Source organism: Canis lupus, chromosome 16 (assembly GCF_011100685.1).
Source record: "Canis lupus familiaris isolate Mischka breed German Shepherd chromosome 16, alternate assembly UU_Cfam_GSD_1.0, whole genome shotgun sequence".
In the NCBI taxonomy this organism is placed as follows: domain Eukaryota; kingdom Metazoa; phylum Chordata; class Mammalia; order Carnivora; family Canidae; genus Canis; species Canis lupus.
Genome location: NC_049237.1, coordinates 30,502,301 through 30,517,923, shown reverse-complemented (window position 1 = coordinate 30,517,923; position 15,623 = coordinate 30,502,301). Strand labels below are relative to the sequence as shown.

The following is a 15,623-nucleotide window of genomic DNA, read 5'->3' as shown; positions in this document are numbered from 1 at the left end:
CATATAATTTTTAGTAGTCCAAATCTCACCTAAGGCCCATTCATAAAACTCCTCTGGGAAGAAAGGAAGGAATGAACATTTCTCCCCCACAATGGATAAGCTACTTGAGCATATGGACTGTCTTTTCCTCATGTCACCATCACAGCTGCCAGAATAGATATGTGAGATGTGGTTTTCAATGGAAAAATAAATGAATGAATGTCAATCCAGGCCAAGTGTTTTGTAAACATTGTCTCAGTTAATCTTCATAACATCCTATAAAGAAGAGATTAGGATCTCTATTTTACAGATGAGGAAACAGGGAAGGATTACGTGCTTTCCCAAGATCACAGAGCTTGTACATCACAAACTCAGAATTTGAACTCAAGTCTGTCTGACTTAAAGCCTGTGTGTTCAGTATGTACTATATTAGTCAGCTCAAGCTGTCATAGCAAAATACCACAGACTGCATAGCTTAAATAACAGACATTAATTTGCCACAGTTCCGGATGCTGGAAAGCCCAAGATCAAGTGCTGGCTGATTTGGTTGCTGGTAAGAGCTCTCTTCCTGGCTTGCTGATGGTTTCTTTCTCCCTGTGTTCACACACGACAGAGGGAGAGAGTTCTGGTGTCTCTTTCTCCACTCATAAGCCTTATCAGGCAAAGGTCCCTCCCTTATGACCTCATTTAACCTTTATTACCTCCTCACAAGCCTTATCTCAAATATAGTCACATTGAGGCTAGGGCTTCAACATATGAATTTTAAGGGAAATAAACATTCTGTCCTTAGGATGCACTATTCTGCATGTAGAGGTAAGTAGTAAGAGAGAAACATCTGAGTTTCTTGTTGTACTAACATATCAAAGGGTGTATATTTTTGATGTCATTCAGTCTCTCAGAGACATTCTTTGGTAATTTTTGCAAGCTTAGATGATTAATTTCCTATCCAAAAAAAAAGGGAAGAAAATTCATGTTAAGTTAGTGGTATGCTCTGGATCTGCCAGATTGGTTTTCTTGCATCCAGTCAGCATGTGGTTTCCTTAGGACGGAGCTCTTCACATGCTACTAATCATATGTCAACATCGATATACCATAAGAGTTTCAATATCTAAGATGATGGGGTAAGTGAATTTTTACATTTCTATTCCCACTGGACTGGCCAGCTCTCACAGGTTGGTGGTGAGATTTTGTGCTCATGGGACTTTAATGTAACTTTTGATTATCCTAAGAAAAAAATGATTCAAAAGCAGTGGATGGAAGCAGCTGGACTCAAACCTTTCATTCAACTCGCCTTCCACCTTCACCCACCCAACTAGGCTTCAGCTGACAGAGGAAGACATTTTTCTCTTCCTCCTTTCAGTTACCAATCTCAGCAGTCATTAACACTTTAAAAGATCCTTTTTGTAAATTCAATGAGCCGCTTTTAATATCCCCAGCGATGGTCTTAAACTGGCTCCTCTTCCCAGGAGAACCTGCTTTTTTACTATGTGCCCGTGGTGATGGTGGTGGAGGGAATCACCACTGCTTTCTTATTTTTTCTAATATAGAACATATAATGCACTTTGTAACTTTTTATTTTTTTATTTTTTAAAGATTTTATTTATTTATTCATGAGAGACACACAAAGAGAGGCAGAGACACAGGCAGAGGGAGAAGCAGGCTCCATGCAGGGAACCTGATGTGAGCCTCAATCCCAGGACTGGGATCACGCCCTGAGCCAAAGGCAGATGCTCAACCACTGAGCCACGCTGGCATCCCTGTAACTTTTTTTATTATTTATTTTGCTAAGTTAATATTACTTGTCTGAGGTTCAAATCGAAAGATATTCCAGGGTTTAAATGATCTTGAAATAACAGGGTTTGAGCAGATTCCCTCCAAGTAAGTCACCTTTATACCACCATAATGTGTTTTTTGTTTGTTTTTCCAGTTTTGTTGACTACTATGGACATAATGACATTGTATAAGTTTAAGGTGTACAACCTAATGATTTGATACATGTATATATCATAAAATGATCACCACAATAAGTTTAGTTAACATCCATCATCTCACACAGTTATTTTCTTCTTGTGATGAGAGCTTTTAATATCTACTATCTTTGCAAATTTTAAAGACACAATTGAGTATTGTGAATCATAAACTCACACATGTACAGTGAACTAATATTTGACAAGGAAGCTAAGAATACTCAATGGAGAAATTCTCAATGGAGAAAAGACAATCTCTTCAATAAATGATGCTGGAAAAATTGGGTATTCACATGCAAAAGAATGAAACTAGATTACTCTCTTACACCATTCACAACAATTAACTTAAAATAGACTAAACACTTAAATGTAAGACCTGAAACCATAAAGCTCCTAGAAGACTATAGGGGAAAGCTCCTTGACAATGCTCTTGGCAATGATTTTGTTATATATATACAACACCTAAAGCACAGGCAATAAAAGCAAAAAAAAAAAAAAAAAAAAAACGGTACTGCATGTTTTATTAATAACATGATGATAACTAATATTTATTTATCCTTACTACATGTCAATAATATGCTAAGTACTTGGTATGGCTTATAACATTCGATCTCATAATAGCTCCATGAAGGAGATGCTGGGGAAGTATTCCTATTATGTGGATGAGGAAATTAAATTAAGAGAGTTTAATGGCTTGTTGAGTGACAGTCAAGAAGAGATAGTAAACCAGGATTTGAGCCCAGGGTGGGTCCAAACTCCCATCTTTACTTGTAACCACTACAGATGATGCACTGATCTAACATCTTTCCTGTCACACCTTTCCTCTTCCCTTTATTTACTTCCTTTCCCTACGTCTCAGTAGCACTGGTGGTTGTGATTAATTGTGGCATAGGCATTCATTTATTGAACAAGTATTTATGATAGCCCATGAGTGTGTAAAAGCAATTTCAACTGGTAGAAGGGGGAAAAATAGATACATAAAAAATTATTTTCTCAACTCCCAGATTATTTCTTTGTCCATATCCCCTGTGTTAAGTATAATCTCTCCATCTTGCTCTCTCTTATAGAGGCTCTGTCACTTTTTGTACTTAACAACCCCTATTTTACAATATGCAGTGCTATGCACAACAATGTATAAGATGTTTTAAAGACCATCTTGGGTAACTTTCCTGTAATGTTGGAATCTGAAATGTTTTCCCCTAAGCCCACAATTTTCTATATCATCAAGCTGCTAAATTGCCTCTCTGAAAGGCAGGAATTACTCTGCTGATTTGATTTCTTTTGTTTTCTTAAGCAAGTATAAGATATTACCAATTTCTTTTTAATCTACCACTATTGCCATGTCTCGCTCCTCACTTTTAAAACTCGAGACAGTTTTCAACAAAGTACCTGTAGAAATACTAATTTTTAAAGAATGAGGAAAACTTATGTGCTCTAATGTTTTAATTGGTATCCTTAACCCTCTCTGAGAACCTTCTAGCCCAATTTCTAGCAGCAAACAAGCAATCACAGCAGTCTGGAGTCAGGAGTCAGAATTATCTTCTTGCTATGCTTCTATGTCTTCTGTTTGTCAAGCAGTGATTGTAAGGCTGCCTTAAAGGTCTCCCTTAAGAACTAGAGGCAGATGTTTCCTGAAGACTTTTCTATGCGCTAATTAGTCAATATGAGAAGATACAGACCTTTGTGTTACAAAAATTTGTCAGAGAGGTGACACTCCTTCTGGTAAAGACAGAGTCGGACTCTTGTCCTGTGTATATCAGAGTTACTTAAAATTAGAAGGAAGCAAGTAGTTAATGACTAGCTTCTTCCCCTGAACCTGGATCATGACACAATTAAGTCAAGAGAATATCAAGTAGGGATAATTTCTCTCAGTTACAGAACAAGTAAAGTATTATAAGGATTTATGCCACTTCTTTAAATAACTGAATCCAATGATTCAAGAGCTTGAATTTGATTATATACTTGTGACCAGAATTCCATTTTTGTACATACTCTACTGAAAATACAGCATCTCATAAGAGTTTCTGCTTTGGCAAAAAGTTTTTCTATAGAATTTGGTCAGATTTTGAGTGTCTTTTCTCCTTCACCTTAGAGTAGTTTGCTTATTCACTCTCAGAGTTGGCTTATGACTTAGGTGTCTATTGGCTTTGTTATGTGCCATCTGATTTGGGATATTTCAGAACTTCAAGGTAAAGATTTCATCACGGTTTACAGGAGATACATACTAGAGAATGAAACCTACATGCTTCTGTGAATAAGAACAGACTACTTAGAAATTTTAGAAGTTTCTGATTTAAATATATGTTTGCGCACACACACACACAACACAACCTAAATCTGATTTATACAAAAATTCACTCTCACAGAAAAACTTTGGCTTTATTGAAGTCAAAATGGAAAGGCCTAGAACATGCCTTTTAAATAAAATGATTATTTTGATGAAGCATGTTTTAACTGGTTTTTATATACCTGAAATGATTTTCATATTGAGATAAATCAGAACATTTAACTAAGTAACAAATTGAATGTTATTGGTCATAATTTCTTATGCAGAATTTTAGACTTTACATTATATTTACACGGATGCTCATAAGTATGAAAAATAAACAGAGAAGTTAATTTGTCCTTGCCTGAAATTAAGTTTTCTTGTATCATGGTGCAGGGCTGGCTGAACAGAGCCTCGGTGAGTCTGTGTGTGAGGGAGAAAGACTCAGGTGGAGGCTAGGTGCTCACCAGGCCCAGACCTTATGGTTATCATTTCAGCACATCTTCTGGAGCATTGTAGAATCTCTCATCACCCCATAAACTTCTGCCATTCCTGTACCAATTCCCAATCCTGAGCCTTCATCCTGTACTCTCTCCCAATCTTTTAACTCCCAGCTGCTGAACATGAGGAGAAAAGTCATGAAAAAATATTCTCTGTTATGTCCTAATTCATCTTCCCAACTCAATTAGACTGCCTGCACTACCCAGAAGAAACTTTTATTTATCATTTCTTATCTCCTTTAATAGCCCACAGTAGGTGATTCTACATCCCAACCAAGACTACAGAGTCTTTGGATGCCCAGTGTCATCTCCATATCCCTAACTCTCAGGGGTGACCTTTTATTCTTCTTCTTTACATGATTGAGAAATTCTAGCTCATCCAGCCTTAATTCCTAATCTCATTTCTGCTTCATCTGACTATTGCTCCCCATCATCTCAGGGTTGGCCTGAATGTTCCTCTAAGCTCTTTCCCCCCCTCTCCTGGAGAACAAGAACTGTCTCTGTGTTACTGACACAACACTGTTTTGCATCTCTCAAGAACTTCTTTATATTTCTTTTTCTTCAAAGTTTTATTTTGTGACTTTCCATTGGCTTTTTTCTATGTATTTTTCTCTGTGTTTGTCTCCTCATGTATAAAAATAACTAAAACCTAACAAATAAAAAGCACCCTAGTAAGTAATAGCAAGAATTTAAATCAGAATCTTCCCTTGTTCTCTAGGAAATTATAGAAAGAAATAATGGAAAAAAATAAGTGCCCCCAAAAAGATACACACACACTCCATTTAAAAAAGGACAAGAAATTAGAAAGCTGCTCGGGCAGGGGCAGGTTTGTCAGGGAGCTGGCATGGTATTTGGGATCAAGAGTAGTAGTGAACTATGAATGAAATGAAAAGATCTCAGTGCAAGAGTTCCCAGAAAGCACTGGCAAAAATAATTCCTAAAGATAAAGTTTATATCATAAGGTACAAAATCTGCATAGGAATGCTGAGAACAGAGGTGAGGATTATCCAAGAGACTCAGTGCACAGAAATGGCAAGAAAAATGCCAATAGAGGCTGGGACAAGCAGTGTCTGCTGGGAGAAAGCATTTAGTGAAATACCCTGCAATAGATCCCATGAAAACAGCCAATTGCAAGCCCAGAGCTAGTAGCAAAAGCCCTTCTGGACCACATTAACTTCAGAAAAGGGTGGAGGCCTATTCAGAAGTCACAGACAGAAGTACATGGAAGTGTCATACCAAAGTAAACAGTATGTTCCTCCAGCAGCAGAAGACAGATCCTTGAGTTGTGTGGCCATTTTCTTGCTTCACACTTCCTGGTCCCCTCTACCATGGAAATTGCTTGTCTGGAAAAAAATCTAACCTAGTTCACCTTGAGTCATAAAAGAACAGTGGCACAGAATCCATTCAAAGATACTATTAAAAATGTGTAAAGAAGCAGTAAAACTTTCCAACGAGAGAAGGATCTGGTGAAGGCACCAGAAAGATAATTGTCAAGTTGTAGCCAAAGATTTAGCCAAAGATCCCACCATTAAACTGAGTTATGAAGCAATTACAGTAAAAAGGAAGACCACAAAGCAGAAATATAAGAGCGTGTGGGGAATGGCCACACAACACAGACAAGTGAAACAAAAGCTGACAACACTCAGAGAAGGAAGAGACAAAAAAACAAAAGGATTACACAAATGAGGATTATTGGAAAGAAAGCAAGGAGAGCAGTTTTTGTGGCTATCAGTAGCCCTGAGGGGACAGTAGGAACGGTAAAATAAAAGAAATAAAATGGGTGAAATCTCTTAACTCTAAAGACTCTAGAGAAGGGCAGGTAACATATTCACATTTGGAATCCTTAAAATCCAACAACAATAACAATGGAACAAAACAAAGGTTTTAAAATGTAATTCAAGAAACTTTTCTGAAAATAGAGAAACTCAGCCTACATTTTGTTCCAGAAAATACTCATGAGAATAGTCAACTCTATGATGAATGCTAGTAAGGTTACTGAATGTTAGAGATAACGAAAGAATCCTTCAGATATAAAACCAAAAAAAAAAAAAAAAAAGAAGTCATAAGGAAAAAAAAAACCTCTATATAATTAAGCTAACATCAGATGTTTCTCTCTACCATAATATCCAACACCAAAAGACCAAAGACAGTGAGTGAAGTCGTGCCTAAAAAATATGAAAAGCACATAGATTATGAATCAAAAATTTTATATCTAGCCATGCTATCCTTTAAGCATGTAAGATATAGAAAGCCATATATGATAGCTACAGACAGCTTAAAATGGAAAAATTCTGAGAATACTTTTTCTGTAAGCTTTGCTTGATGAAATGATTTAGGGCTTTTACTCAGTGGAGAAATGATAGCAGAAAATTTAGCAACAGGGTAACAGCATCATATGGAAATACAAGATGGTTTGGTGACATACAAAGAAAACAGCTTACAAAAGGAACAATGGAAGAGTATAGACCTAGAAAAAAGGAAGCACTGAAGCAAAACAGAAGCCTTTATTTTAGGTCTTAGAACTTCAATTCAACAGCACAGATTTGAGTAGCATCCCTAATTATGTCTAGTTGACATAGAAGCTTTTATTAGCAGAGCGCTGGGGTAGCTCAGTCAATTAGATGACGGACTCTTGGTTTCGGCTCAGATCATGATCACAGGGTCCTGGGATCGAACTCTGTATCAGGCTGCAAGCTCAGCACAGAGTCTGCTTGAGATCATCTCTCCCTCTCTCTCTGTTCTTATCCCACAACTCTTTCTAAAATAAATAAGTAAATCATTTTTAAAGGCTTTTATTAACAAATGACAGAAGTACTAAGAAACAGGGCAGCCAGGTGGCTCTGTGCCACCTTCAGCGTAGGGCATGATCCTGGAGTCCCACTTCGGGCTCCCTGCATGGAGCCTGCTTCTCTCTTTGACTGTGTCTCTGCCTCTCTCTATGTGTGTGTCTCTCATGAATAAACAAATAAATTTTTTTAAAAAAGAAGTACTAAGAAACATACACAAGTTGCTTTCCAAAAATTACAATTTACATTTTACCATTTATTGGTTATCTGAGTAGCTTATGACAGTCACTAGGAAAATAGATTTTGCAGTACCCAATTTTTACCAAGAATGTGGGTGTAATGGTCTGTGTTCAGTCATATGCCTTTGCACAGCTCAGAGGTTTAATGTAGTTTTGTTTTCAAAAAGCAGGATAAAGTTTTAGGCCCCCAAAATCGAGTCTGCAATGTTCAAAGAGTTTATAGAGGTTCACAAATCAGAGGGTGCCCATAAAATAAACTTGCTGATACCTCATTGCTAGTAACGGAGATGCAAGAGATAGCATTGAAAGCTGGCAAATCAAAAAACAAGTATAAGCAGGGTTACACATACAGTGGTCACATATAGGGAAAGTACTTTGAAGGAGGAGGAAGTAGAAAAGAGAGAAAAGAAGGTGGATGAAGAATACACAAAGCTATCAACTAATTTTCCAATGCCCACAAAAAAGAAACTAATAGATAGTAGGTATGATTATAGTGGTAATCACCTGGAATGAAAAAAGTTTAAATATCAGAGGATGCGCAATTTTAAAAATGAATAGTATACATAGTGGGGTCTACCCATGAAAAATGAGTTAACTGGAGCCTAACTGACATTGGGGAAGGGAAAAACCCAACTTGAAGTAACTCCAGCCACCTTCCACTACCCAACAGGAGAGAAAAATCTGAGAAACACTTGCATATTTACAATCCAAAAGCACAGGCTAAGAGACCAAGCCCTCGGGCCCCTGTGTTGCTCAGTCAGCTAGGCGTCTGACTCTTGATTTCAGCTCAAGTCATGATCTCAGGGTTGTGAGAGCCCAGCACCAGGTCTGCATTGGACATGAAGCCTGCTTAAGATTCTCTTTCTCCCACTTCCCTCTGCCCCTCCCCTTTCTAAAAAAAAAAACAAAAAACAAAACTGAGCCCTGACCACAGTACTATTGAATGCTTCCATTCCCCCACATCTCACTACTACATCACTAAGAGTCCTCTGATAGCAGTAAACACAATGGATAACATATATTCATATTTGCTTATATGCATAAAGAAAAATTAGGAGAGAGATTCAAGAAAATGATACACATGGTGGCCTATGGAGGCCAACAAACAAAAACCAGAGTAAATGGGGACTCATCTTAACATTACACTTTTCACTTGGTTTGATTTTGGTTTGTGTGTTTTTTTTTCTTTACCAAAATGAATGTATTACCTGTAAAAATTATTTTTATTACTCAAAATTAAACATTCAATATTTAAAAATAAGAGAAATTCCATTCCAGCAGCAAAAATTTCATCAGAAAACTGTCCTTTGATTCCATTGTAGCTTCATACTACCATCTGAGTTCATTTTCATATACACTTAGACTTCTTAAAAGTATAACACATGCTATTGTAATAAAAGCATGAGTAAATTATATTGGCTCTCTTCACTTTCTCACCCTCTTCAAATAAATATTTGCAGTTGACTTCCCAAGGTCACCAATGATCTCATGTGGACAAAGCTATAAAAATGATCATCATTAATATACCTACTTAACAATTTCGTATAATGCTGTTGCTAAGTCAAATGCTGGTGAAGTAAGAATATTAGGGAAGTTTGCCATTTACGGGAAATAAAAAATGACTGACTTTTTGTAGTAAGTGATATTTGTCTCTTTATGTTGCAAGTTTTGATACTTTCAATTTTGCCAAAATAATGTTAGATGGAATGACTTTGATTTTTTGAAATGAGATTTTAGTAAGAATATTACTTTTTGATTCTGTTATTTCAAAAAAGGTTTGTATATATGATTAGGTATGCATTTACACAAGGCTTCACAAAATCTCCACACTCCCATACCAGGGCACCAACTTACGCATTGCAATCCAACCACACAGTTCTACATCACATAGTGTCCACTCATAGACTCTCCTTAAACACGCATTCCAGGACCTCTTCCTAGATCATCCCCACCAACACCCCCACAAGTTCTGATAATATTTGTTATTGAAGCAATAAGTTCACCGATAGGCACTTGCTTCCTCTAGTTAAAGCCAGCTTCAGGGACGCCTGGGTGGCTCAGTGGTTGAGTGTCTGCCTTTGACTCAGAGTGGGATCTCAGTTCGGGGATCAAGTCCCACATCTGGTTCCCTGTGAGAAGCCTGCATCTCCCTCCGCCTATGTCTCTGCCTCTCTCTTCACATCTCTCAGAAACAAATAAATAAAATCTAAAAAAAAAAAAAAAAAAAAAAGAGCCAGCTCCATTTTCCAGACATGATGTGAAGAAAAAAGAATCTGAAATAGCATTTTTGTCTGAAGTAATAAGGAATCACTAATTTTCCTGACACAGTTGGAAGAAAATGTGTTTTAAAATTATATATATATATATATATATATATATATATATATATATATATATCCTGCAAAATGGCCTTTGTTTTCCTTTTGGTGCTAAAGCTTACTTCATTATGCTAATTCTAGAGGGCCAGTAAAAGAAAACTGACTTAAATTGAAGAGTAATCCATAGTGAAATTGACTAATCTGGTTTCACTTATTACTGACTCTGTTAAATGCAAAAGTACTATACTAAATTGAAAATAACAAAAGAGCAAATGGTGTTTCCAAATTGCTAATACTTTGGAAAGCCAACATCTTCCTGCATGAGGTATGTGTGTAGCATAAGGGACATGTGTCCTAATGGGGATTTTGCAGCTTGTTCTTATAAAAACCTGTATGAAACTCTATCAGAATTCAAGAGTAATCTTTAACTCAGACAAGTCAAGGGAGCATTTTTATCTGGCAAAACCAGGCACAAACAAAGAAGAGCACGTAAGTGGCAATTAAGAATTTCATTAGGAAAAGCCATAAAACAATATAAATGTTGACTATACTATGTAAAGGACTTCAGTTGTAACAGATACCTCACATCTGTACATTCCCTTCTCTCATCACACTGCAGCCTCTGGCGCAACAGGTTGTCTTTTTTTTTTTTTTTTTTAATTTTATTTGTTTATTCATGAGAGACACAGAGAGAGAGAGAGGCAGAAACACAGGCAGAGGGAGAAGCAGGCTCCATGCAGGAAGCCGGACGTGGGACTCGATACCGGGTCACCAGGATCACGCCCTGGGCTGAAGGCGGCGCTAAATCGCTGAGCCACCGGGGCTGCCCAACAGGTTGTCTTCTTCTTCTTTTATTATTTATTTATTTATTTATTTATTTATTTATTTATTTATTTATTATAGTCACACAGAGAGAGAGAGAGAGGCAGAGGGAGAAGCAGGCTCCATGCACTGGGAGCCCGACGTGGGATTCGATCCTGGGTTTCCAGGATCGCGCCCTGGGCCAAAGGCAGGTGCTAAACCTCTGCGCCACCCAGGGATCCCCAACAGGTTGTCTTCTTAAGTACTGTTTCAATTATAATTAAAACAGTATTCTCAAAAATAGAGAAAAGTATGTACAGTTTGCTATTCATCCATCAAAGGGAGGAAGGGAATACAAATGTGTTTGTGTGTGTGTGTAAATACGTACGTGGGTGTGTACATACCACATGAAATCTATATATATATATAATATATATAAAAATATAAATATATATATTTGCTTACATTGTTATGCACACCTATAAGGGGGTAGGTGAGAGAATAAGGTAAAGGAAACAACAATTCAAGCTAAACTTCTTTGACAGTGGCTTGTTTTATAAATTAGAATTTGAAATTATGTACATCCATTATATAATTATAAAATAAAATTTAAATTTAAAAATGATCCTAGAAATAAAAAATAAAACAAAATAAATAATAACTGTGTAATTCGATTTCTGGCATAGCCATTTCAGAGAGGAAATATTTCAAGGGACTCTAAAACACAATAATTTGGCTGCATGTCCATAGTGGGATAGATCCCAAGGGAAACAAATTGCAAAAGAAAAAATGTAGCTGTTTTCAGTAATCATATCATTGATGGTAATGTTGTATTACTGTTATGAGGCTATTGTGTGTATAATGTGAGATAAAGCAAATGAGTAATTACATTGGTGTTATTGAGAACTATCATTTGAGGCATGGGATAAGTCTTGATTTTTAATTGGAAATATCAGTATAAATTCAAAATGTATTTTTAAATGTATATTTTCTAGCTCTGTCCCCTAGGAAGGCCTAGAAGCAATGAATAATACCCCTGATGCCCAGTCATGGTCCTGATATGTTATCACCAACTGAGAAGAACGAGAAGTCTTTGAAGGCATAGCTGTTACCAGGAAGAAAAATGTGACTTGGATAATTTTCAAAATAATCAAGGAGAAGATACCTGGGAAAGTGTTAGGTGTATGGAAGAAACAGGATGAGCATTTCTTGACCAAAAAGCAAGGCAGCTATCTGAGAAGACTACACTGTGGCAAAAGAACTTAGAAGCCAACTTAAACCAGTCCTTGCTAGTCAAAGATGAGACATTTTGAACATCAATAAAGGTAATGACCAAAGTAGCTTGAAAAATATTAAACTATTTAAATCCATGAGTTCATAATGATATCTATGAAGTCAATCATCACCTTTGGAAAATATTAAGCCTCACGATTTTGAAAATTCATAAATGGAAGAAAATAACCATTCAACCCTTAACAGCTATACCTTAGGGCAATCAAAGAGTTGATGAAGACAGATTTCTCTATATAGAAGTATTTATAGTAAGGATTGAGGAAGGAATGATGGAATATTACCCTTCTGTAACGTCAAATGAATTAATTCATCTAGTGATTAGTGATTAGTGATTTTCAATAGCTACTACTATCATAACAACAGAGAAAACTGGAAATTAGTTACCTCCTATGGGAAGAACACAGCACTACCTGAAGGAGTCTGGAAAAAAACTCTAACTTGAATATGATGACTACTCATGTACATGAGATATAGAGAATGCAGGATGTTAGCATTATGCATATGACCTCCACAACACAGCCTGCAACAAATTCTACAGGAAAAATGATGGATTCTATATCAACAAGAACAACAACAACAAAAAAAAATGCAAGAAAAAAAAGAGAAATGGAGAAGACACTTAAGGGGCATGTTAATCACAGTGCATGGATCTTGTTTGGATCCTAGTTCAATAAACAAAGAGTAGAATTTGTGACAGGTGAGTACTGTATCTGAGGCTGACTTCACCACAGTAGTTCTCGGGCCTGCCAGACTCTTTATGGGTCTCTCTGAGAACATTCTCTGGCCTCAGAAACAGGCCAGATGTCCCAGGACATAACTCTCAACCAGTGAGATGTGACAGAGGATAAATACGCAGCCTCCATGCCCTTCTGTGGGACAATATTGACATGTGCCCCACACTGTGTCTCCAAGGGTCTTCAACGGGATTGGATCCTACTTTCCCACAACAGCACTTCTCCATTAGCACGCTCTTTATTCATTCCCTTGCCCACTTCCTCCCACTTGGAAAGGCTTCCTGGTATCACCTCCAAAGATAGTTTATAATGGCATCCAAATCTTTGTCTCAGGGTTCCCTAATTTGGGGGAACTTGGACTAAGACACTGGGAATTTCATAATCATAACTTTATTTTTCTGTAGTGTGATTATAGGGTCAATGTCTTATTTTAAAGAGATACTTTTAGGGGCACCTGGGTGGCTCAGTGGTTGAGCATCTGCCTTCGGCTCAGGTCATGATTCTGGGGTCCTGAGGTTGAGTCCCACATCAGGCTCCTGGCAGGGAGCCTGCTTCTCCTTCTGCCTATGTGTCTGCTGCGCTCTCAATGTCTCACATGAATAAATAAAATCTTTAAAAAAATTAAAGAGGTACTTTTAGAGATACTTTCTAAAACCTTTATAGATAAAATTATATGATGTCTGGATTTGTTTCAAATTTATGAGTCACTGGCAAAGTAGGTAGAGTTATAGACATATAAGATTGCCTGTGATTTGATAATTGGGAAAGTCACATGGTGGGTGTATGGAGGTTTGTTATACTGCTATCACTACTTTTAAAGATGCTTAATATTTTCTATAATAAAAAGTTTTATCAAATTAAATCCACACTAATGGCACCTCTGGAAGGATTCAAAGAAAATAGAAAAATCGGTTGCCTCTAATAGGGGTCACCAGGGGACAGGAAAATATTGTGGAAGGGAGATTTTTCACCACACAATTTTTTTTTACATCTTTTAAAGTTTGGCTATGTGACAGTATTACATTTTCCAAAAAAAAAAAATTTCTATAATAATAAAACTGCAGAATTTAGAAGAGAAAGTAAAAGGCAGTGTGACTGATCCACTTTCTTATCTAAAACCCTTCATTGGTATAAATGAAAATTCTTTGACATGTCCTAAAAGTCCCTGCAGGATAGTCCACGTCCACCTCTCAAGTTTTAGCTCTTTATAACTTAGCTCAATATACTTCAAACAGGGCACCTGGCTGGCTCAGTTGGTAGAACATACAACTCTTGATCTCAGGATTGGGAGTTTGAGCGCCATGTTGGGTGTAGAGATTATTTAAAAATAAAATCTTTAAATATATATATATATATATATATATATTTAAAATATTTAAAATTTTATATAAAAATAGAAGTCTTTAAATATAAACATATTTTATATATAAAATATTTATATTAAATATATATATATTCCAAACATTTTTTTTTATTTTTGTCAATCTCTTTCTCTCCTTAAAGACTTTACACAAGCAATTCCTTCTTCCTTTTGGTGGGCATTTCCTAATTCTAGACTATGTCCTCATTTCATATACACTCACAGTATCTATGCCCCGATGATCATAATTGTGATTTCATTATTTTTATATTATATAATAATATATACAACACCTATGATTTTAGTCCACAAACTCAGCTCTGTAAGAAATATTTCATTATATGTTTCTTTCTGTTATCTCCTTCTCCCATTAAGACTCATCTTTACAAACACATGTAGACTACTGTGGTCCCTTTGAAAACTCAACTTAGCATTTATTGGATGGAAAGGGATGGATGGAAGGATGATGGATAGATGGATGGATTGAAGAGCAAATAAGTAAATGAATGGATGCAGCTTTTGAATTTTGGCCATTAGTTTTGTTGCCCAAAGGTTTGAGTTAACATGTGGCTGATCTTTGTATTTCAGTGTTTATAAAACTAAATGAAAGCCTTGGTTGTACACTATGAATAAGGAGAAAAGGAGGATACTTGATTGAAGTGGATACCTCTAAGTAAGTTGAGACCACTCCACCCCCATGTGTCAGAGTAAGCATCACTCTCTTTCTCTCTCTCTAAACACTTTGATACTGCCCGCAGTGCAGAAGGGACTCTGTCTCCTCCACTACAACTTGGGAATGTTAAAATCCCTTTGCAACATTATTACAGGTATCAATAAGTATTAATATATGTCAACCTGCATTGTAAATGTCAAGGCTTTTAAAACCGAAGTTAGTCTGTACCTTAAATGATATCAAAGTTAAACATGGAAGCCATTCTTGGGCAGGAAAATTTGTTACAAGAGGAAAAATGCAGATATGGAATGCACCTGGAGGAGAAGAAGACCATGTTGACTATGGCTTTCCAGTAGAATTCAGTTGGCAAATTAGTTCTTATTGTTCATTCCATCTGGTCTTTTAAGGATCATTGTGTCCATTGGGAATGTAGCCTTCTCTGAATTCAAGATGAGATCCTCACTGAAGCACCCTTTTACTTCATGTGTTTAACGCATTTATTCTGTAACTAAGTCAACATCATTTCATATTGTTGGGAAAGAGGGGCATCCCGACAGCTTATTTTCATTATTCCAGCTTTCAGAAGGAATCACGACATGCCTACGAGGGAGAGACCGTGCTTGTAACCTGGAGGGAGGCAATTTAGGAACACAAAGTAGGTACCTACAGGCTTCAGACCTGTGTATTTTATGATCATACACATCCAC

At 36.7% G+C, this 15,623-nt stretch overlaps 1 long non-coding RNA gene across 2 annotated transcripts in view; it reads left to right on the top strand.

The window, feature by feature from the left end:
* The first annotated feature begins 692 nt into the window (after nucleotides 1–692).
* LOC111090289 overlaps nucleotides 693–15,623 on the top strand; it is a 39,924-nt gene continuing 24,993 nt past the window's right edge. For both annotated transcript variants that reach the window (XR_005371470.1, XR_005371471.1), the window contains exons 1-3: nucleotides 693–792; nucleotides 11,852–12,846; nucleotides 14,832–14,916. This is a non-coding gene — a long non-coding RNA (uncharacterized LOC111090289). The remainder of the gene's footprint in view (nucleotides 793–11,851; nucleotides 12,847–14,831; nucleotides 14,917–15,623) is intronic.